The sequence below is a fragment of the Ovis canadensis genome, chromosome 2 (genome assembly GCF_042477335.2).
Source record: "Ovis canadensis isolate MfBH-ARS-UI-01 breed Bighorn chromosome 2, ARS-UI_OviCan_v2, whole genome shotgun sequence".
Lineage (NCBI taxonomy): Eukaryota > Metazoa > Chordata > Mammalia > Artiodactyla > Bovidae > Ovis > Ovis canadensis.
Genome location: NC_091246.1, coordinates 240,182,337 through 240,204,314, shown reverse-complemented (window position 1 = coordinate 240,204,314; position 21,978 = coordinate 240,182,337). Strand labels below are relative to the sequence as shown.

Sequence of the window (21,978 nt, the reverse complement as noted above, 5' to 3'; positions counted from 1 at the left end):
AGACAAGTTAAGCCCCCTTGGTCACCCTGCCCATACCTGCATGCCAACTGAACGTGTATTGTGAAGACCTCTCCCTGGGTGCCTCTTTTCCAAGGTCCTTCAACTGCACTTAGGTTCTCCTCAGCTGCAGGGCAGCTCTCCAGCCCACCTAAAGTCTGACAGCCCTGAGGCGCAAGGGAGGATTCCTTCTCCAGTTTGGGACCCACGATTCTACTTTGTCTGCCCAGTGTTTGGCAGCTACTTCACTGGGATGACTCACTCTGGTCTGAGGTCAGCCAAAACCCCCAAGCCTTTTTCTCAGGAACTGTCTGAGCTCTTGTTCGGATCACTCAGTCCTCGATGTGTGCAATTCATTTCTTAAAAATAGCATTTGCTTTTGAATTACAAAAGTAAAAATGCTTGATGCAGTAAGTTAGGAAAACACAGAGGGAAACTAATCACTGGAAATGATTATTTTTAAATGGGCTGATTTTAAAAAATGACCCTATATTTTTGTAACCAAGGGAAAAACACCACTGTCAAGCAATTTCCATTTTGAGAGAAAGAAAAAATAATTGGAGAAAGCAAAACTAATCTACCATAGGGAAATTGTGAATTCTAACATATATAGATATCTCATCTCATACATAATTCAAATGTATAATAATATAAACTCATCTCCCAGAGACTACCATTGCTAATATTTTTGTTATAGCCTCCAGGCCTTTATGTTTAACATTCTGTATTTTTAAACTTAAATCTAGGTCTAAACTTAGAAATGGACCTGGCTCAGATTCTGGGTTTTGTATTTATTGGTTGTATCACTTTGGACAATTGATTTAAACTTTTTTTTTTGGTAGTTTGATTTTTTTATTTTTAATTTTTTAAAAAGTTTATTTATTTTAATTGGAGGCTAATTACTTTACAATATTGTATTGGTTCTGCCATACATCAACTTGAATCCACCACGGGTGAAAAACAGTGGTTAGATGCCACGAAGTAGGTGGCAATGCCTTAACCGTATGCTGTTGTCAGGCCGGAGAGCCTCTTCCATCCTTGTCAAGGGAAGTGCTAACCTTCTCTCCTTTCTTACAACACTGATTTAAACTCTTGAAGCCTCAATTTTCTCATCTGTAAAATGAAGGTGATAATCTCTACTTCCCAGGATTGTGATAAAGATGAAAATTAATGGAAATAAAGCACATAGTTGTTGTTTTAGTTGCTAAGTTGTGTCCCACTCTTTTGCGACCCCACAGACAGCATCCCGCCAGGATCCTCTGTCTATTGGATCTCCCAGACAAAAATACTAGAGTGGGTGGCCATTTCGTTCTTCAGGGGATCTTCCTCACCCAGGGATCAAACTCGCGTCTTCTGTGTTGGCAGGCGGATTCTTTACCGCTGAGCCGCCAGGGAAGCCGAAGTGCACAGTAAGAGACTGCAAAGAGCTTATATTTGGGTTGTTACTATTGCTAACCCCACCTGGCCAGTTGTTGCTCCCTTCCTGATCCAGGTGGGACACCACTCCTCTCTGTAGCCTTGCCTGGATGCTCTTACACATGACGCTTCTTCACTGTTTCCTTGCTGCCTTGAGCCCATCCTTTACAGTACGAGACACACGCTGCCGTGCCCCTTGCACTACTAAACTCCTCCAGGTCAGAGATTGTGTCCACCTCGTGCATTTCTGTGTCCCCAGGGTTCAGAAAAAGGCGTGATCCAGTTTGGCTGTCCGGAAGAGTCTAGTGAGAGAATTAGAAGGGGGTTAAGAATTTGCCGAGGAAGTGTATGAATAAACATCAGGGAGGTTGAATGAAAGAATGGATGAGTATATGAGTCAGTAACTGCTGGCGACACCTACCAGCCAGACCTTCTTTCTTCTAGGGGGAGAGAACCTTTCGTCACCCAAGGTGGGCCTCCGCAGGTAAAGGGGCAGAGCTTCGGCCTGGCCCCGCCCCTTACATCTGTCGCACCGCTGGGGGTGGAGCCTTTCAAGTCTCAGGTGCTTGGCGTATAGGGGGCGGGGCGGGGGCAGGGCTGGAAGGCTCAGGGAGGCCAGCTGGGGCTGGAGGAGCTACCGGCGCCCAAAGAGGGTGGGGTTGGAATCTTTCCACTCACAGAGTTCGACGGATTTCAGCACACCCGGCTCCCACAGTCTGCGGCCCCACCGGAGGCGTGAGCTCTGGAAGGGCCGAGAAGCTGAGGCCGTAGGGATGGGAGGCGGCAGGCGGCAGCCCGGGTATCAGGGTACAAGCCTGGCAGGTGCTTCCTGCCGCCAAGTACGACCCCAGCCAGTTAGTTCACTTGCTGTGTGTGAACTTGGCTAAGTCAAGTCTCCTTTCCTGCTCCTGTTTCCCCAATCCGGGGGCTTCCGCTTTGGAAACGACGGGTGAGGCTTGGCTCTTTCACAGGCAACTTCCAAAAAAGTCTGCGAAAGCTAAAGAAAACTCAGAACCTGATGCTCTGCTGATACACTAGTGAGCAGAGTCTTAGGAAGAACACTGCTCAGTCAGACGGAAAAGTCGTTATTACTCAGAGCCCCTTCCTGCTTTCACTTTCCTTACCTGGAAAAGGGCCATTGGTGATAATTGTTCCGCGCTGCGGGCTGGCTGTGAGGATCAAGCGAGCTCTTTGTGTGAGGGCTTTGCATCAGTGGGAGTGTGTGACTCTTCCTATCAGAGAGTGGCTAGCTTCAGGCCGGGCCCAGCCTGGGGCCAACCTGGCACACACCCTCGGTGGCCGTGGGAGAGGTAAGAGGGCCTCCTGGGACATTCCTGAGCCCAGCGTGGCCTAGTCCCTCTGTGTTGAGAAGAGCCTGGCTGGCCTCAGGGCCTGTGGGGAAGGGAGTTTTTAGAGAAGGAAATGGTTGTGGTGAGACAGGATGATGGAGCAACTTCTCTCGGGGATCTGAGTGGAAAGCCCCTCGCTCCTGGTGCGCTCTCATGGTGGGATGTGGGGTGAGTGCGGGGGCCGGGCCCATCCTCCTCACCGCCAGAAAGTACCTGGTGTTCACCAAGTGCTGAGGTAGGGCAACAGCAGGTCTCAGCTGACGGAGCTTGGGGCCAGCCCCTTGCCGTCTCTGGGCCTCAGAATCTTCGTTTCCCCAGAGACGTTTCCCACAGTCACCCAGAGGCTGCTCCCACCACCCTTCGAGCCTCTATCCTGCCACTCTATGGGACAGCCCAGGGAAATAGCCGTTGACCTTAGACTCTGATTTTCTGGGTGACGGGAGGTTGTTTCCCCCTCCCTGGGTCTCAGTCTGCAGAGTCAAGTTGCATCTGGTTCCACAGTGGCATCATCTTGAACCAAAGATACAGTGGCCAAGACAAGTATTTTGGAAACTCTGGGCTTGAGACCGTAGAAAGGCTCAGTTCTGTGGAGAGATGAGAAAACACTTAGGATGTTTGGAGGGCTTGATCACTATTTACTGAATAGCTTGGAAAAGACCCAACCTTCCTGTGTTTCTACTTCCTTATGGGCAAAATGGGGACCTTCCCCTCTGGGCCTCTTATTCTTTCTCTGTAAGGTAGGAGGCAGATGGGCTCCAAGTGATTCTCTTCCCAGCTGTGACCCCAGGCACACACTTCACTTCCCTGTGTCTTAGTTTCTTCATCGGCCCACTGGGCATTTACCCCACCCCTCAGGGTGGGGAGGGGTAAATATGGTGAACAGGGAAGAAAGTGGACACTGATGTGGGTAGAGTCTGGCTTCATCTCCCCTACTCCCTGGGGAATCTGGCAGTGCTGTTTCCATGGTGCTTGCTGGGAGCGACCTTTTTTTTTTTTAAGAATTAAAAAAAATTATATATTTGGCTGTACGGTTCTTAGTTGCAGCATGTATAATCTTTTTTAATCTTTGTTGTGGCATGCAAATGCTTTCTTAGTTGCAGCATGTGGGATCTAGTTTCCTGACCAGGGATTGAACCCAAGCACCCTGCATTGGGAGCTGGAGTCTTAGCCACTGGACCACCAGGGAACGTCCTGGAAGTGACTTCTGGAATCATCTCTCTGAGGATCTGTTACAGACCTGCAGTGGCTCTCCACTGCCAGAAAGGAATCAAGGACCAATCTCAGCCTCCATTCCAAACCTCCTATCACTCATACCTAATTCTTCCTGCTCTCCAAGACATACCAACAGCCTTCCCCAAACAAACCTTTTACTTTTCCTTCTCCAGACCTTTACTCATAATTTCAGGGTCCCCGCTGTGTTTGTCAACTTTCCTTTAGATTTGCACTTCTTCCAGCTGTCCTTCAAATTAGGGAAGGATACCCCCATGTACCCAGGAGCTGAAGCCTGGAATCTGTCATGTTTTATCCTCAGCTTCTTTTCTCTCACCACCCACCTTTATACTAGCCCCAGCCCATGAAGATTCTGTTCTCTGTGTCTCTCATAGGTACTCCAGGACATTACTGAATAGCCGGCATACAAACCTTTTCTATGCTAGGCCCTGTGCTCACTTTGGAGGCACAGAGGTGGGTCCATCTTTATTCCTTAGGGGTTCCAGGCTGGTGGGGAGAGAGTCACGTAACCACTCTCTTGGACTTGCCTCTTCTATTCCTTTACCATCTGAGCCCCTACATGGTAGAACACAGTGAGACCTATAAACATGGGTTGACAAGAACTGAATTGGCTCAGTGGGGAATCCCGTTGGATCTCTGTTTTGCCATCTGCATAAAGGTGTGGAACTGATTTGAAGAAGGGGAGATTGGGGGCTTTTCCAGTTCCAACAATTTTGAAAGCAATGACTCTCTAGGTCAGGGAGCAGGGGATGGGAAGGGAGACAGAAGCACAGCTGTTTAGACATCTGATGCGAGGAGAGGAGGTCCTGCTCCTGCTGGCCAGTTCCTTTGGAGCCCCAGCCCCCTTGCCCTCTCCTGGTTGCCCAAGAGGGCGTAGAACCCTTTGTAAAGCCTTGCCTAAAACAGAGAAGCTGTTGTTTAGTCCTTCCCCAAGCCCCGCTTGGTTATCTCTGGCTGGCCCATGGCCTGACCTGGCTGGTAACTGGCTGCTTCTTTCCAGCTGGCATGAGGCTAGAGATCAGGCTGGGAAAGGAGAGCCCTGGATCTCTGCCCAGAGGCTGCTGCGACAATGGGTTCTCAAGTCAGATAGTCCTGGGATCGAACACGAGCCCTACCACTATTTAGCTGTGAGGCTGTGATAATTTTATGTGCCAATTTGACTGGATCACAGGGTGTCCAGATAGCTCCAGACTTGGACTAGAACTTAGCCATTAGCTCCCCTGGGCCTCCAGTTTGCTGGTTCACCCTGCAGATCCTGGGACTTGCTGGCCTCCATAACTGCACAAGCCAATTCTTTATAAAAAACAGTCTTCTATATATGTGTGTGTGTGCTAAGTCACTTCAGTAGTGTCTGATTCTTTGTGACTCCATGGACTGTAGCCCACCAGGCTCCTCTGTCCATGAGATTCTCCAGGTAAGAATTCTGGAGTGGGTTGCTATGCCCTCCTCCAGGGGATCTTCCCTACCCAGGGACTGAACTTGCATCTCTTTATATCTCCTGCATTGGCAGGTGGGTTCTTTACAACTAGTACCACCCAGGAAGCCCCATATGAGTGTGTGTGTGTGTGTGTCTGTGTGTGTATATAATAAATCTTTTATAGATATAAGTATAAATATTTACATATAAAAATATAAGTGTGGCAATATACATATCTCCTATTAGTTCTGTTTTCCTGGCTTTGAGCAATTTGCTTCCTCACTCTAAGTCTCTATTTTGAAACTTGTGAAGAATCGAAATAATCATTTCTTGCTTAAGTACCACTTCCCTACTTTAGAAGTTTTGTTATTTACTGAAAAGAACTCCAAATCTTCTTGGTAAGCCTTTCAGCACTCTTTGCCCTGCCGTGACTCCCTTGGACTGCAAGCAGATCCAACCAGTCCATCCTAAAGGAGATCAGTCCTGGGTTCATTGGAAGGACTGATGCTGAAGCTGAAACTCCAATACTTTGGCCACCTCATGTGAAGAGCTGACTCATTGGAAAAGACCCTGATGCTGGGAGGGATTGGGGGCAGGAGGAGAAGGGGATGACAGAGGATGAGATGGCTGGATGGCATCACCTACTTGACGGACATGAGTTTGAGTGAACTCCAGGAGTTGATGATGGACAGGAAGGCCTGGCGTGCTGCAATTCATGGGGTTGCAAAGAGTCGGACAAGACTGAGCAACTGAACTGAACTGAACTGAACTGACTGCCTTGCCAAGACTCATTTGCCCATCCCTGACTGGACTCTCTGGCTCTAGCTGGATGCCATTCCCTCTCCAGGCCCCCTGCCTTTGCACCAGCTGTTCCTGCCTTTGAAATGCACATCTTCTCTTGTCTACTTGGTAAACTCTCACACCTCCCTCAGGGCCCATCTCCAAGGTGTCCTCCTCTCAAGACCTTCTCTTTCTCCCTTAGGAGTTGTCTGTACCCTCACAGCGCCCAGCACACCCTGTGGCTGTCACACTAACCATGCCATATTGATCTGTGTGTCTGTCTACCCAGACTGTGAGCCCCTCAGAGGCATGATGTTAAACCACTCATCTCTGTACCAAACAGAGTGGTGTTTTCCCCTTGTTTATGTCAGTTCAGTGTTTTTCAGTTTACCAAGTACTTTCAGATCCATGATTTTACTTATTTATTTGGCTGTGTTGGGTCTTCATTGCAGCATGCAGAATCTTTAGTTGTGGCATGTGGGATCTAGTTCCCTGACCAGGGATTGGACCCAGGCCTCCTGCATCTGCAATGCAGCTTCTTAGCCACTGGACTACCAGGGAGGTCCCAGGCCCACGATTTCACTTAAACTCCTAGCAAAGCAGGGAAGGAGGCAGAGTCTGGATGAAGGTCTCCAGTTCATCCCACCTCCCCAGACAAGGCTTTTTCAGAAAGGAGTAGGCAGTAGGGGCTGGTTATTTGGCTTCTAAGTCCTGCTGCTCAGCAGGAGCTGGAAAGGCAGGGCCAGCCGGGTGGTGGTGGTGGGGGGAGGGTGCAAGGGCAGATGGAGGCCCCAGGACAGGATAAGTTCTGATTCCAGACTTGTCCTTCTCTAAGGGAATTTGGATTTAATTTCTCCATCTTCATTCTCTTTGGCACCATAAGATGAAGCTCTGAGGGCCAGTGTGGAGCATAAGACCATCAAGGAGTGCATGCTCTGGGGATGAAAAGAACTGAAGCAACTCCATAGATACACAGCAAATATATGCAAACACTTAAGCTGTTACCATGATTCTGACAAGTGATCTGTTATTGTTTGAACCCCGTCACCAGGGTCCACAGTATTCAAAGACTCCTCATTAAAACCCCCAAAAGATCCATCTGTAGTGGTCTAGAGGTCTTCCCACTGGGACCCAGAGGCCCCTGAATGGGGATGATATCCCCTTGGGATCCAAAGATACTCATCCCTCTTCAGGGCTTGAGGGCCCTGTGCTCCAGGGCTTAGAGCTTCCTACAGTTTACAGGTCTTTCTGAAGGTGGTGCCTGCATGCCCTTGCTTACACTCCATTTCATTCAGCAGCAGTTCCGTTTGAAACATCAAGGGCAGAAAGAATCATGGTCCAAGTGTTTGCTCTGAGCTCAGGGCTATCAGTGAGGGAGGTTCCTGGGCACGCTAAGCCCAGGAACATGGGCTTAGCATGGGGCTGCCCCAGAGCTCAAAATATTTCTTAGCAGCTCTCATGTCCCTCAAGGAAGTTGTTTTCCAGGAAAGCCCCTTGGGTGTCTGTCATTCCAGGGATTGTCTGGTGCAAGGCAAAGCTGGGAAAGACAGCGTTGAATTTCCTCTATGATCTCATCGGGTATCTCAGAGCCCAGACATGTGGGTTCTTGCCCTAGATCTGACTCGCTGTGTGGACTTGAGTGAGTCACTTGGACTTCCTAGGTTTCAGCTTGCCTCTAAATGGGCAGGTGGGCCCTACCTCAGGGAGGATCCAGCAAGATCAAAGATATGGAAATTCTTTACTGGTGACATCTGAATAATTTGAGAAAAATCCTGATGGGAGAAGGACTGAGAAGTGGACCTGGAGTCAAATCCCCTTTGTGAACAGAGGACCTGGGACAAGTCATCTGGGACTTGGTAACATTCTCCCCACTCCTGCTTCAATAAGTAAGCCAGCAACTCTGCATCCTCAAGCTCAGACGACAACATGACCTCCTCAGGAATGCCTTCTCTGTCTGCCCGGAGAGGTCAGCTCCTCTTATAAAGTTCTCCAGCTACATGTATTTTTCATTTATTTATTAATTTATTTTTTACATTTTGAATTAATTTTATTGTTTTTTGTTGCAAAAATTTTTTCACTATGTTTTTTAAATCAGAGGATAATTGCCTTACAGTGTTGTGTTGATTTCTGCCATACGACAACTCAAATCAGTCATAATTATATATATCCCCTTCCTCTCAAGCCTTCCTCCCCCTGCCCACCCCACCCTTGAATTAATTTTTAAAATTGGATTATGGTTGCTTTATAATATTGCATTAGTTTCTGCTGTATAGCAAAATGAGTCAGTTATACATACAGGTATATCCACTTTTTTTTCAAGGTTCTGTTCCCATATAGGTCACTACAGAATATTGAAGAGTTCCCTGTGCTATTCAGTAGGTTTTTATTAGTTATCTGTTCTATATATAGTAGTGTGTGTATGTTAGTCCCGATGTCCCAATTTATCCCTCCCTTCCTTTCCCCTCTGGTAACCAGATTTGTTTTCTACATCTGTGACTCAACTTCTTTTTTGTAAATAAGTTCATTTGCATCATTTTTAAAGATTCTGTGTATAAGTGGATGTTATATGATAGTTGTCTTTCTCTGACTTACTTCACTTAGTATGGCAATTTCTAGGTCCGTCCATGTTGCTACAGATGGGATTATTTTCATTCTTTTTTTTATGGCTGATGTGTTTTTCTAAACAACCAAAACAACAGTAAATAATTAATTATCAGCATGCTCCCCTGTTTAGCATTTGTTCTCCCAGCCAGACTGTGAGCTCCTGTCTGGCCCCTTCTCCAGAGATTAACATGGGGACTGACCCACAGGTGCTTAAAACTGTTTCTGCATCACCTGGGAGCTTTGAGCCTCAGCTACCTCACTGGACTGCCAAGGAAACCTAGTAGAGGATGAAGCTCCCAAGGATGAGGTGCTTGAGATAATTGGGCTGCTCTGTGAAGAGCTTTGTCTGAGATTGGAGGGGATGGAGTGCCCTGAACAGGAGGGCAGGGTGACTTTTGGCCTTGGAAGGGAGGAGGAACCAGCCAGGGCCCCAGAGTTCTGAGCCCCAGAACCTGGCCTGGGGCTCCAGAGGCTCCCTCCCAGCTGCCCACGAGGCCTGTGTGTGGGCTCTGCTCCTTCTGGCCGAGGAACCTTCAGCTGTGCCTTGGCAGCCTGGGACTCAATGTGGCCCCGTGCTGCCTCCCACCTGCCCCTTCAGCCCCATTTCCTCGGACACATACACACTCCCCTCCCCACCACCTGCCACGTGATGCTCACCTTTTCCTCAACAGACCAGTCTTTTCTGCCTCCAGGCCTTTGCACAGGTTGTTGCCTCAATAGGAACGCACCCCACCTCCTTCTCGGCCTGGAAGATGCAAGACAGTGCAGTTCCCTGTTCTTATTTGGATGCCCTCCAGGTCTCTGCAGGCAGAGTCAGCTGCTCCCTCCTTGGAGCCCCCCAGATCCCCTTAGGTATCCTTCTCTCTGTGCAATACAGTACCTACCACACTGGGCTGTAATTGATTTTACTGTCTGGCCCCCAGTCCCACAACTAACTGGGAACCGCTTGGAGGCAGGAGTCAGCTCAGACCTGCTCTGTGGCCTCAGTAGAGAGCACAGGGCCTGGCACCAAGGAGAGATCCTAAGTAACGTGAGGGTCAGCTTTCCTGGCAGGAGAGATGATCCTGTGGTACTCCCAGTGCCCTGCCCATCACAGGCCATGTAAGGAAGGAAGGACAAGGACAGGGGCAAGTTTTACTCATGCACCTTCTAGGAAACTGAGGCCCATGGAGGGTAGGGATTTGCCCAAGATCCCATAGCACCTCAGTGGCCAAGCTGGGGCTCCTAATGCTGGGTCCCAAGCTCTGGGCTCTAGCAGCCTTGCACAGTGTCCTGGCTTTAAGCCAGGGTGTCTGGAGGCCCCTGGGGCCCAGGTCCTGCAGCTGCCCAGGCCACACTGGCTCAGCCGTTCTGGCTGGGCTGTCGGCCAACTGCAGCACGAGGCTCTGGATGCCTCTGCCAAAGGTCACTGTCAGCAGTTTGGGGAGGTGGCCAGGTCACTTCCCTCTGAGTGGCTTGGATATAACAAGGCCTGGAGCAGTGTCTCCACTGGACTCTGGGCTCTGGGGATGGCCTTCCAGCTGGACAGTATCCTCCTTGCTGGCCTGATTAGAACTTGATTAAACCTGAGGTAAGAGTCCAAAGTTGAATATGCACTCGGCAAACCTCATTAGCATCGCATTATTATTATTGCTGTGATGCTAGTGAGAACCCATATAGCACAGAAACTGAAAGCACAGGCCCTGAAGTGTGCTACCAGGGTGCAAATCCAGGCTTCACCACTTACCAAGTAAAGCAAGGCACTTAACTTCTTTACACCTCAATTTTTCAGTCTTTGAAAGGGGGTCCTGGGAGAATGGGATCTGTATAAGGTAATTAGAATGGAGCCGAACAGAGTGATGACTGAGTGTTAACAGTATTGAGTGGCCTAAATCCCTGGACTAACAGAGCAGCTTCCTCCCGGGCTTCTATATGCCCTCTCCCCTCTACATTAAAACGCAAACTGGGACTTCCCTGGCTGGGGCCCGGTGGTTAAGACTCCATGCTCTCAGTGCAGGGGGCCCAGGTTTGATCCCTAGTCAGGGAACTGAGATCTCAAATGCCTCACTGTGGGGCCTAAAGAACAGAATTCCTCAAACTGACCATGTCACTCTGTTCGTGTTTGAAGATCTTCAATAACTGGCTCGAGGATGCGTATGTGTCTAAACTCCTTGACATGAGGGTGAGGTCTGCTGCTCCTTAGCACCTGCCTGCCTCCCTAGCCTCCTCTCCCATATTCATCCCTCCCACCCCACCCCCCACCCCCCACCCCCACCCCTCCATCCCACCCCCCAACCCCCACCCCACCCCCCACCCCCGGCACTAGCCATTCCCCTCAGGCTCCAGCCATGAGGAATACTTTGCTGTTGCTGGAGCAGGCTATCCTTTTTCTTGTCTCTGTGCCTATTGTATACGTTTTTTGTTCTCTCACCACCCAACAAACTCCTGCTTTGCTTTCAAGGCCCAGCTTCATGTTGGCTACTGCAAGTCTTCTCCAGTGCACCCAAAGTTACAGATATCCCCTGCTTTTCAAAAGTTTGCTTTCCGCCACTTTGTGTTTATAGAAGACCCACATTAGTACCTGTTTTTGCTAACCAAGAGGAATCCAAAGGGGGTTTTCACTTTTACAAAACAAGCAAAAAGCAAAAACAGCATTCAGCGGTTGTTCTGCAGCCAGCTGTAGAGGCAGTGGGCACCCAGAGCAGAGCAGTCAGAGCAGCCTGGTGAAGCTCCTTCCCCGGGAACTCCTCTCAGCGTCTCAGCATCAAGCTGCCATAGCTTTCAACCGTGTCTGTGAGCATCTGTGCTCTATTTTGTGCGTTCTTTTGTTCCTGAGATAACTGCTTCTTTGCCTTATGCCATTTTGGCTTATGAAAGGTTGCAGTGGAAAGCCCCAATTTCAGATATCAGGGGAAACCTATAATTGCTTTCACTTGTTTTCCCACTATATCACCCAATGCTGTAATTACCTGTTAAGGTGTGTTTCCCCCTGGACGGTACCCTGTGCTTCTTGCATCCTTTATACCTCGCTCAGCGCCAGCAGGCCAGAAGCAGAAGCCCAATGTTGGCTGAAGAAGTGGACTTTGAACCATCCACTGAGAAATGCAGCCCTGGGTCAATCCTATGCTGGACACTGGAAAGGGTCAATCCTATGCTGGACACAAATAGTAGACCTACTTTTTGTCTTTGAAGGATCCTCAGTCCTTTGCAGAGGTAGTTTTGAGTCCATGTATTTATAAACAAAAAGGTGTCCAGGTGGCTTGTGGGCCCAATCATGTTTCCAGGAGATGAACTGGAGGTTGCCAGGTAGGTGTGGAGTGGGAGGGGACTCAAGGAGGAGAGACAGGTTGATGTTGATCTCAGGAACTCTTGTGTCAGAGTGTGAAATACAAGGGGGATGTGAAGGTGAACGGGCCTCTGTGTAGCGGGCTGGTGAGTCTAGATTTTGCCCTGCAGGTGGCTATGCCTCCCTTACCCCTTGTTCTAGGAGCTCCTGGCCTGGAGATGAGTTTCTAGTGCATGTCTTTGTTTCCTCTGTGAGCAAGGTGGGCTAGCAGGGCCAGGCAGCCCAATTAATAAAACACGTTTGACACAAGATCTGTCCCCCACGGCTGCCTGGCAAATTTCCACTCATCTTTCAAGGTGTGGCTCAGATGTTCCTTCCTCTGAGGTCTTCCCAGATCCACCTAGGCTAGGCTGGTCACCCCCTGCTGTGCTCTTACTGCTCCCTCCACATGTCTCTGATTCTACATCTGTCTCCTCTACTAGACCGGGAGGTTCTCGAAGGCAAGCAATCTCATTTGTTTCTTGGTTCCCAGAGCCCAGTACACGACTGAAGCGACTTAGCAGCAGCAGCAGCAGAGCCCAGTACAAAGAGTAAATATATTGAATCAATAAATGTGTTTATTTTGCAGATGAGGAAACCAAGGCTCATAGAATGTGAATGATACATATTAATAAAAGCTGCCTAATAAGGGGCAGAACCAGGACCAAGCCCAGGTGTTGGGAGTCCATCCAGTGGGAACAGAACGTATGATTTCAGACAGCTGTGGTCAGAGCTTGGCGAACTTTCAAAGGCATCATGCCTCGGTTCTGATCCCTGCTGCCCGGACAATGGCACAGCTGAGTGAGGAGGGAAGAAACACATATTGAGCACCTGCTGTGTGAAGACCTAGCATGGGACACTCTCACATATGGGATTCTGTTTAATTCTGAAGAAGGCATCACTGTCCCCATAGTACAGAGGAGAAAGCCAAAGCACACAGGACTAAAGTGACTTGTCCACCATCCCCCAGCCAGGGAGATGCAGAAAGTGGGGAGTCAGGGGCTCATATGAGCAGGAACAGGGGTTGGGGGCAGCTCTCAGAAGGGGATGACCTAGTATATCTTTTGGATGGGGGGGCCCAGTCATGTGATTGTGCCATCTGGTCCTGGGAGCACCTCCACCCCAGAGACAAAGGGCCTTGCATTCTGGGGGTCTGCCCAGGGCTATCTGTTATTCCTGCTGCTCTCTTGGTCTGGCACAGAGCATGTGAGGGACCACACTGCAGCTCCACACCTGTGCCAGCCTGAGGCAGAAGCAGGGAGTCTCAGGGCCCGGCCTTTGTGGCCTCAAGCTAGCGGGGCAGCAACAGGTGGGGCTCTGATCTCCAAGGGAGTCATATGAGCCCAAGCCAGTATCTCAAAGGAGGGGACTCTGGCCCACCCCCACCCCAAAGTCATCACAGCGACTTCCTTTTGGTCTCTCAGCTGTTCTGAAGGGAAGATGTGTGGCCTGGGATGTGGACAGGAGGATTCTGAAGGCCCTGCTGGGCGGGGCTGGTGTCACCGTGTCTCACAGATCATAACTTGGATGACAGAAGCCTGCATTTCCTGCAGAATCATCATGTGCCAGGTTCTGTTCTGGAAACTCAAAAGAACTATTTCTCACAACAGCCCCGGGATGAGGCTCCATTATAACCCCACTATACAGCTGAGGGAAATGAAGCTCAGAGAGGTTAAGTGACTTGCCCAGGTCACACAGCCTGGCACAGAGAAACTGGGATCTGAGTTCAATCCGGCTCCAGAGCTAATAATGCTCTTCAAGCTATATCTTTTTGGAATCCCAGGTTCCTGGGTTCTAGACTCAACTGGTTCCTTGGGAAAGTCCCAACTTCTCTGGCCTATTTCTTTTCCTATAAAGTGAGAGGATTAGATAAGGTAATACTGAGGGCTCTAACAATCTGTGTCTTTGATATCCCTCCAGTCCTCAGAAGAGGAGGTCACCATGGCAACCATAAAGGGCAGTTCACTGTGTCAAGCATAAAGGTGAAATGCAGTTTTTGTGAGGAGCTCACAGAAGTCTAGTGAAAACACAGTCTCATGCAATTCACATGGGCTAGGTGTTACAATGCATTAAGAACCCATGAAGGAGTAGGGTTTTGAGAGGGTTGGGGAGAAGGGATTCCAGGTAGAGGAGACAGCATGAACACAGGCTGGGAGATGAAACTCTGGAGCCTTGCTTCACACTCCACTACCTCTGTGATGATCTCTGAGGTCAGGCCACTCCACTAGTGCACACATGCCTCAGGTGGCCTCGGCCCTCTTCACTCACTAGCATCATGGTTCCAGAGCCAGACAGGCTGGGTCCAAGGCCCAACGTCAACAATTACCGTGTGTCCTCTGGGTTTCAGATTCTCACCTGTAAAATGGCGACAATGAAGATACTAAACTTGCAGGTTGTTGTGGTGATTAATTGAGATAATGCCCAAAGAGGGGTTAGCATGCAGTCTGGCACGTGGAAATGCTCATGACATCTTTACAATAGGTCCTTCCCTCCTCTTCACTGCCCCCCCAGCCCACTACTCCCCATTGCCTAAATCGTTCATCTCAGGTCTTAGTTCAGTCTCTTCTGCTCCTCCGTGAAGCTTCCCTTCTCCGGCTGCTGCAGCCCTCACTCACTGCCTTCTCTTAACTCTTGCAGCCTATGTCTATGCCACACAACTCAGCAACTGAGTCAGATGCCTGTTTGTTACCTCTCCAGGACCTAGATTGCTTTGCCTTCTCAAAAATCTCAGTTTCCATTGGGGTTCCACATGATTTCAGGGAAGCTGATTCTACTCCCTCCTGCACTTGTTCTAATGGTAGGGCACATGATCTAAGCTAAGCCAATAAATAACCCCTCCCACTAATGGCCAGTTCACAAGTGATCAGATGATCTTTGTGAAGAAGCTAAGCAAACGCGAAGAGCTGACTCATTGGAAAAGACCCTGATGCTGGCAAAGATTAAAGGCAAAAGGAGAAGAGGGTGGCAGAGGATGAGATGGTTAGACAGCATCACTGACTCAATGGACATGAATTTGAGCAAACTCCAGTTGACAGTGAAGGACAGGGAAGCCTGGTGTGCTGCAGTCCATGGGGTCACAGAGTCAGACATGACTTAGCAACTGAACAAGAGATGATCTTAGTCCACAGTGACTTCTGCTGGGAATTCTTGGATACAGAGTCTCTCTCCAGCTCCAGATGGTATGGAGTGTAGATGTGAGGTCTGGAACTGCTGCAGTCCTTTTGCTGTCATGAGAGTAGCCAACCTGAGGCTGATCCTGAGCACAGAGCTAGGGGATTAGCAGAGAAATAGATCAAATCATGCCTACCAGTCTCCACTAGACTCTTCAGCTGCATGAGCCAACAAATTTCCTTTTCAAAGCCAGTTTACTGTTATTTACAACTAAAATCATTCTGATTTAAACACTATTAATAAACTATTTTTACAAAGAGATGTATTTTCTCCACTACATATTGATTAGGCCCCTGCTACATATCAAGTTCTATGCTAGGTGTTAGAGATTTAACAATAAACAGTACTGATGTGGACCTATCCTCCTCAAGTTTATAGTTTAGTGGAAAGTATCAGGAATTTAAGCAACTGTTTTGGGACCTGACTCTGATGTTGTATTTAACCTGCTTAACATCCAACCCCACTCCCTTGGACAAGAGAACTCTGTCTTTTCTTTGGACACCGTATAAATGCCTGGTCAACTGACCTAGGTCTGGCTATTTAGCATAGTCCATGAATCTGCCCACAGTGACTCAATCAGCAATGGGCATTAGGGTCAACTCTGGGGCTGCAGACTTTAAAAACAGTTCCAATACTTCTGCAGGGGTCACCCAACTAGAGAAACATAAGCCTGGGGTTTCCTTGAGTTGAGAGAATGCTAAGACCAGTTGTGAGAGTTGGTAGCAATAAAACTCTTTGATTTTACTCATTCATTCAACCAGAATTCAGTGCCCCCACCCAAGCTGCAAGAGTGGAGAAAAGGAGATGAAGAAGACACGGCCCCTCCTTTTGAGGTCAGTCTAAAGAGGACAAATGAATAAATAATCACAACACAGCGTAGCCATACTAGGAGAACCAGAGAGACACCACCTCAGCCTGAAGGCATTAGTTTTCTGTTTTTAAGTATGCGATGATAATTATACACAGAAAAATTAGAAGACCTAAGAAAGCTTTTTAAAAACTCCATAGTTTCAACACTCAGCTATGATCACAGTTAAAATATTTTCATCTGTAACCTCCCATGCTTTTTCTGTGTGTATAAACTTAAAAAAAAAAAAAACCCTCAATGCAATGTAATATATTGGGTTGGATCCTGGAACAGAAAGAAAGGACATTAGTGGAAAAACTGGTGAAAACCAAATAAAGTCAGAGTCTAATAATGTACCCATGTTAATCTCTTAGTTTTGACAAATGTACCATGGTTATGTAAGATGTTAACATTTGGAGAAGCTAGGTGAAGTGTATGCAGAAACTCTCTGTGCTATCTTTGGAATCTTTCTGTAAACTTAAAATTATTACAAATCAAATGTTCACTTTAACAAATGGACCCATTCTCTATTGTTTAATAGCCTTTGTTTATTCACTTGATAGTTTATTATGAAATTTTTTTGTCTTGGAATGATATGATAGCATTCTATTTCATCCCTTGAATGAATCATAGCCTATCCCCACCATTGTTGGAAATTTAGGTTGTTTCCAATTCTTACCCTGTCATACACATGCTGTGAACACTTAGTCATTTCCTTAGGATATTTAACAAAGTGGAATTGCTGAGGCAGAGCTGCCAGCTAGGGAACACATACCGAGCACCACAGGCTCTAACACTGGTCTAGTGTCTGATATACGTAAACTTGTTTGTGCCAGCCACAAGGGGGAGGCACCGCTCTCATTCCTTTAAGGCAATTTTCAAAGGTTTTCAAAGGATGAGCCAACAAATGCTCAGCACACTCTTTCAGCCCAGTCCAGCACCTCCCTGGTACCCCTGCCGTGGACGCACACAGACCTCTCTTGCTCTTTGCACTCCTCATTCTGGCTTCCAGGAGGGCAGTTCCTGCAGGCAGCCAACAGGTGGTCCGTGAAATAAAGGCAGGTACCAGAGGTGGTTTCAGCAAACACTCCGGTGTCAAGCAGCCTTTCCTGGTTTGGTGTGGTAGCCATGGGGGGTGGAGGTGGCACTGGGGAGTAGGAAAGGGTTAAGACAGACATTCTGAAATATACCTGGCGGCTATGGTGAGGTCCTTTTATCCTCAGCAAGTGGCCATGGGAAAGGAGGAAAAAAAAAAGGGTCATTTATTGGGCAGCTGCTATATTTCATATTGACTCTGCCCACCCATAGACAAGCACTATGATCCTCATTTTACAGTAAGTTCATTGAGGCTTCACAACGAAGTGTCTCCCCAAGGCACACAAGGGAGCTACAGTCAGTGCCAAGATCTAATAACAGGTCATCTTCGTCACCCCCAACCCAGGCCCACAACCACTAGGCACATGATTGAACACTGAGCTACAGTAAGACAGGGGTTTCTCCCTCTTCTGAGGGACTACTGTGTCCCACAGCAAAGGATCACCCAATTCACAGTCAAAGCACCCATGTGGAGAGTTTAGGGGAAGCAGAAAGAAGGGTGGCCTGTGGTTGAGCTTCATTGGGCCCTCAAGCCTACATGTACATGCCCCTGTGCTCGTCTGTGTTCCTGACATTACTTTTACAAAAAACAATATTTATTATTTATTTGGCTGTGTTGGGTTTTAGTTGCAGCACACAGAATCTTTGATATACATCTTGACATGTGGGATCTTAAGCTGTGGCATACACTCTTAGTTGCACGTGGGATCTAGTTCCCTGATCAGGGATCGAACCTGGGTCCCCTGCACTGGGAGTGCAGTGTCTTAGCCACTGGACCACCAGGGAAATCCCTTGACATTACTCTTGAGCTGAAAACCTTCTCTTCCCTATGCTTGGTTTTAAGCATATTTCTAACCAGTTGCAGATTTCCCAAGAATTCTAGAGGCTCACTAGGTAAAAGCTGCCAGTAAATGCCAGTGGCCTCTGTACCTCCCCTTGGGCCATGACCCCTGCCTGGAATGCCCATCCTCCCTCCATGGACCCACCCCGACTCACCTCCTCCATGAAGCTACCCACTTCTCTGCAGTCTGACTTCCTGCACCACATAATTAGCACTTTTTCCACATCCCATTCCTTTTCCAAAACAGACTCAAGGCAGTTTACAACACACATTAGGGCACAGAGCACTAAAATTACAAAAGCAGAGTTTGGGTGAGGTGGAGTAAGAATCTCATTAAGAAACCGTGGCAGGGGAAAGCAAAGCCAAGTGAACATTAGGGGAGCTTTCGCACAGCGGGCAAAAAGGAAACAGTAGAAAATGAAGCATTCCTTTATCTAGCTGAAGAGTGCAGACCAGCTAAATAGGAAGCAAAAGGATCTCCTAGCTCCAAGCTTAGAGAGGTTTGCCCCTAGTCTTTATCTAAGGGACCCCATATAGAGTAATCATTTGCTATGCAGCAATGTTACCCTCAAAGTGCAGATCTATTTCGCCTGAGTTACCAGCATAGGGTGGGGGGCCTAAGTTTTGTCTTGCCCTTGCTCTCTGACATCTGTCTTTCTCCTCCCTTCTGCTCTCTGCTTGGGGGCACCTCATCCAGACTGGGTACCTGGAAGGGGCCTTCTGTGAGGGCAGCTCACCATTGCAGTGCCCTGGATGACTACAAACACAGAGCCGCCACATTCCCAAGACATCAGCAGGGCAATGCTCCCTCTGGGGTGTGGGAGCCATGAGACGTGTGAAGCTGCAGCCAGAGAGGAAAGACTGCGAGGCAGAGCCTCCTGTTGCCACCCTTCCCAGAAGCAGGGGTTATTCCAAGAGCTTTGCAAATCCAACAGATTGGTGTCTTCGTGCCCGTAACAAGGAAGAAAGAAAGAAAAAAAAAAACACAGAAAACAAGTTTACCCTGAGGTGGCACTCCTGACCCAGGCCCTTCACTGGGACAGAGCAAACCTACTCAGGTTTCTTCTCTGTTCATCCAGGCTTCTCTGTATCACGGGTGCCTTCAGAATCTTTCTGTCTTCCAGAAAAAAGTCAAAGCAATTGGCACAATGGTGTTGCATGGAGTCACAGACCAGGCTTAGCCATTCATAGGTATATGAGCCTTAAAATGCATACATATAAGATGAGACAATGATAGTACTTACTTCCACACAGTTATTGAGAAGAATAAATGAGATAATATATGCAGAACCTACCAAACAGTAACCATGAAATGTTAATCTATTAATTATGTATATATAAAAATACAGAATTCTACATACAATTTCAGGCATCCATAGACTTCTAGATCTTCAGGTTAAGAATTCTTACAAATTAAATGTCCATCAACGGATGACCAGATAAAGAGGGTGTGGTACCCATACATAATGGAATACGACTCGGACATGAAAAGAATGAAATCATGCCATTTGCAGTAACATGGATGCAACTACAGATTATCATACTAAGTAAAGCAGGAAAGAGAAAGACAAACACCTTATGATATTATTTATGTGTGGAATCTAAAACATGGCACAAATGAAGCTATCTACAAAGCAGAAACAGACACACAGAGAGATCAGACTTGTGGTTGCCAAGAGGGGGAGAGGGTCGGGGAGGGAAGGACTGGGAGTTTGGGATTAGCAGATGTAAACTAGTATATATAGGATGGATAAACAAGGTGTTACTCGATAGTACAGGGAATTATCCAATCTCCTGGGATAAACCATAACAGAAAAGAATATGAAAAAGAAAACATGTATATATATATGTGTGTGTTATATATAAAAACAGCCATTTTGTAAGTCAACTACACTTCCACTTAAAAAACCAGAAGAACCTTTAGCCTAGCCTGGCTCCTGACTCAGGAAGACGAAGCTCTTGCCCACACCCACATTTTCACTGAGCTCCGTCAGCACACACTGAGCACCTGCTGCGTGCCCACACAGTCTTGGTCACCAGTGTCGTCAGCACATCTGAGGGGTGGGGCTCATTCCCATTCAACGGCTAAGGTGCAATGATTTGCTGGAAGGCTGGTGGTGGAGGAGCTGCTGCTGAAACCTGTCATTTCTGACTCATGTAGCTTCTTCCTGAGAGAAGGCTGGTTAGGCTTCCAGAAGACCAAGCCTGCTCTTCACCCTGCTCTGTCCTATCTGCAACATTTCGTGCACACGAGATCCTAAGCACATACCTTGAGTCCTCAGACTGTCAATGATTTCCCCCAAACTGGCTCTGGTGGTGTGGGGTGTCCACGAAAAAGAACCCATCTGGAAGGGCCCTTTCTGCTGCAGTGGCAGCACATCACTGGATCACTTCAGCAGCAAGGAGTCAGAGACTGTGTGAGGCCTGACTCTGCTTACGGTGCCCTCAGGAATGTGACCACTGCTGAGGCCTGGTCTCCTTACCTGTGACAGAAGACAGCACTGACCACCTAGGGTGCTCTGCAGGGGCTGGGGAGAGGTCAAGCAAGGTCGTGGGTGTGGGGCTGCTGCACAGCACCTGACGCATCAGTCCTCCAGAAACGGTGGCAACTCTTACCTCATCCAGTCTCGGTTTCCAGGGAGGAGGCCAAGCCCAAAGGAGCGAGCAAGAGCTCACCTGGTCTTCCTCCAGTTTATCCTTCCCACCCATACCACGCATCCTCCCAGGCTGCTCTGACAAAGATTTCCCTCAGTTTGTTGCATGATGATCAAGGAATGGAAGAAAATTTTCATGGGCATTTAAATACTTTGGGGAATGAAAAGATCAGGGCAAATAAATCACCTGAGAATGACCCTGCAGAGGTGGGGGACGTGGCAGAGCAGGAGAGGGAGAGTGGGAAAAGGGAGCAGGTGTTCGGACGCCAGAAACAGGCCTGCCTCTCTCCAGAGCAAGAACGCCTGCCTGGAGCAGGATGGTGCTTCCAGCTCAGCTCCATCTGCTTTCAGCAACAGCAGTCACTCCTCAGAAACCCCAGTGCAAAGGCAGCCCATTCAGAGAGCGCGAGAGCTTCAGTTTGGACAAATGATTTAAGCTCCTTTTTGCAGGGGAAGAGATGGATTTACAAAGAAGCAACCAAGGGTATTAAAGAGGCAGCTGAAAAGGCAGCCAAAAATCTGTCTTAGGGATTAGAAGCACTGGCTTTCTAGGTTGCGGACAACTGTTTGCTTAACGATCATCCACCCTGGCAGGAAACAGGTTGTTTTTCTATGTATCCTCAGATTCACCTAGCATTTATCCAGTGTCTATTGTGTGCCAGGTACCAAGTAGAAACCTTCTCCTTATAAACTTCATTTACTGCCAAATGAGTCTGAGAAGATAGCTTCACCAGCCTCTGATTAAAAAATATTGATCAACTTTTGGCTGCGCTGGGTCTTTGTTGCTGCCCGTAGGCTTTCTTCAGTTGGGAGAGCACAGGCTCCTCTCCTGTTGCGCTGGCTTCTTTTGTCGTGGAGCACAGGTTCTAGGGCACGTGGCCTTCAGTAGTTGCTGCATGTGGGCTCAATAGTTGCACCTTGCAGGCTTCAGAGCACAGGCTCAGTAGCTGTGGTACATGGGTCCAGGTGCTCCACAGCATGCGGGATCTTCCCAGACCCAGGATTGAACCAGTGTCCCCTGCACTGGCAGGTAAGTCTTAACCACTGGACCAACACTAGTCTCTTTTTCACATGAAACAGGAGCAGAGTAAATGATTGGCTGGGATTTGTTGTACATCCCTGAACCCAAAGCACAGCACTGTTTCCATTGGCCCAAGATGCCTTGCCCTTGGGCTCAAGAAAACCCCACAGATGAGCTGAAGGCCAAGAGGGAGCAGACTCTTCTTATGAGCACACACTTGGATCTTCCTGCCTTCTCATGACTTCTAAGGAC

General features: G+C 48.2%; 2 long non-coding RNA genes and 2 other non-coding genes across 4 annotated transcripts; all 4 read right to left on the bottom strand.

Moving 5' to 3' along the window:
* Positions 1-824: 824 nt before the first annotated feature.
* Positions 825-2,814, bottom strand: LOC138432964 (uncharacterized). The gene is made up of 2 exons (XR_011254068.1): positions 2,538-2,814; positions 825-1,715 (listed from the first exon to the last, which is right to left on the bottom strand). It is a non-coding gene; the product is annotated as an uncharacterized lncRNA (long non-coding RNA).
* Positions 953-1,077, bottom strand: LOC138434925 (U6atac minor spliceosomal RNA). The gene has a single exon (XR_011254982.1). It is a non-coding gene; the product is annotated as a U6atac minor spliceosomal RNA (small nuclear RNA).
* Positions 2,815-12,657: 9,843 nt separating the features above from the next.
* LOC138432963 (uncharacterized) lies at positions 12,658-17,339 on the bottom strand. The gene is made up of 3 exons (XR_011254067.1): positions 17,091-17,339; positions 14,289-15,365; positions 12,658-12,894 (listed from the first exon to the last, which is right to left on the bottom strand). It is a non-coding gene; the product is annotated as an uncharacterized lncRNA (long non-coding RNA).
* A 584-nt stretch (positions 17,340-17,923) lies between these two features.
* On the bottom strand, positions 17,924-17,996 carry TRNAG-CCC (transfer RNA glycine (anticodon CCC)). The gene has a single exon. It is a non-coding gene; the product is annotated as a tRNA-Gly (tRNA).
* Between the last annotated feature and the right edge of the window lie 3,982 nt (positions 17,997-21,978).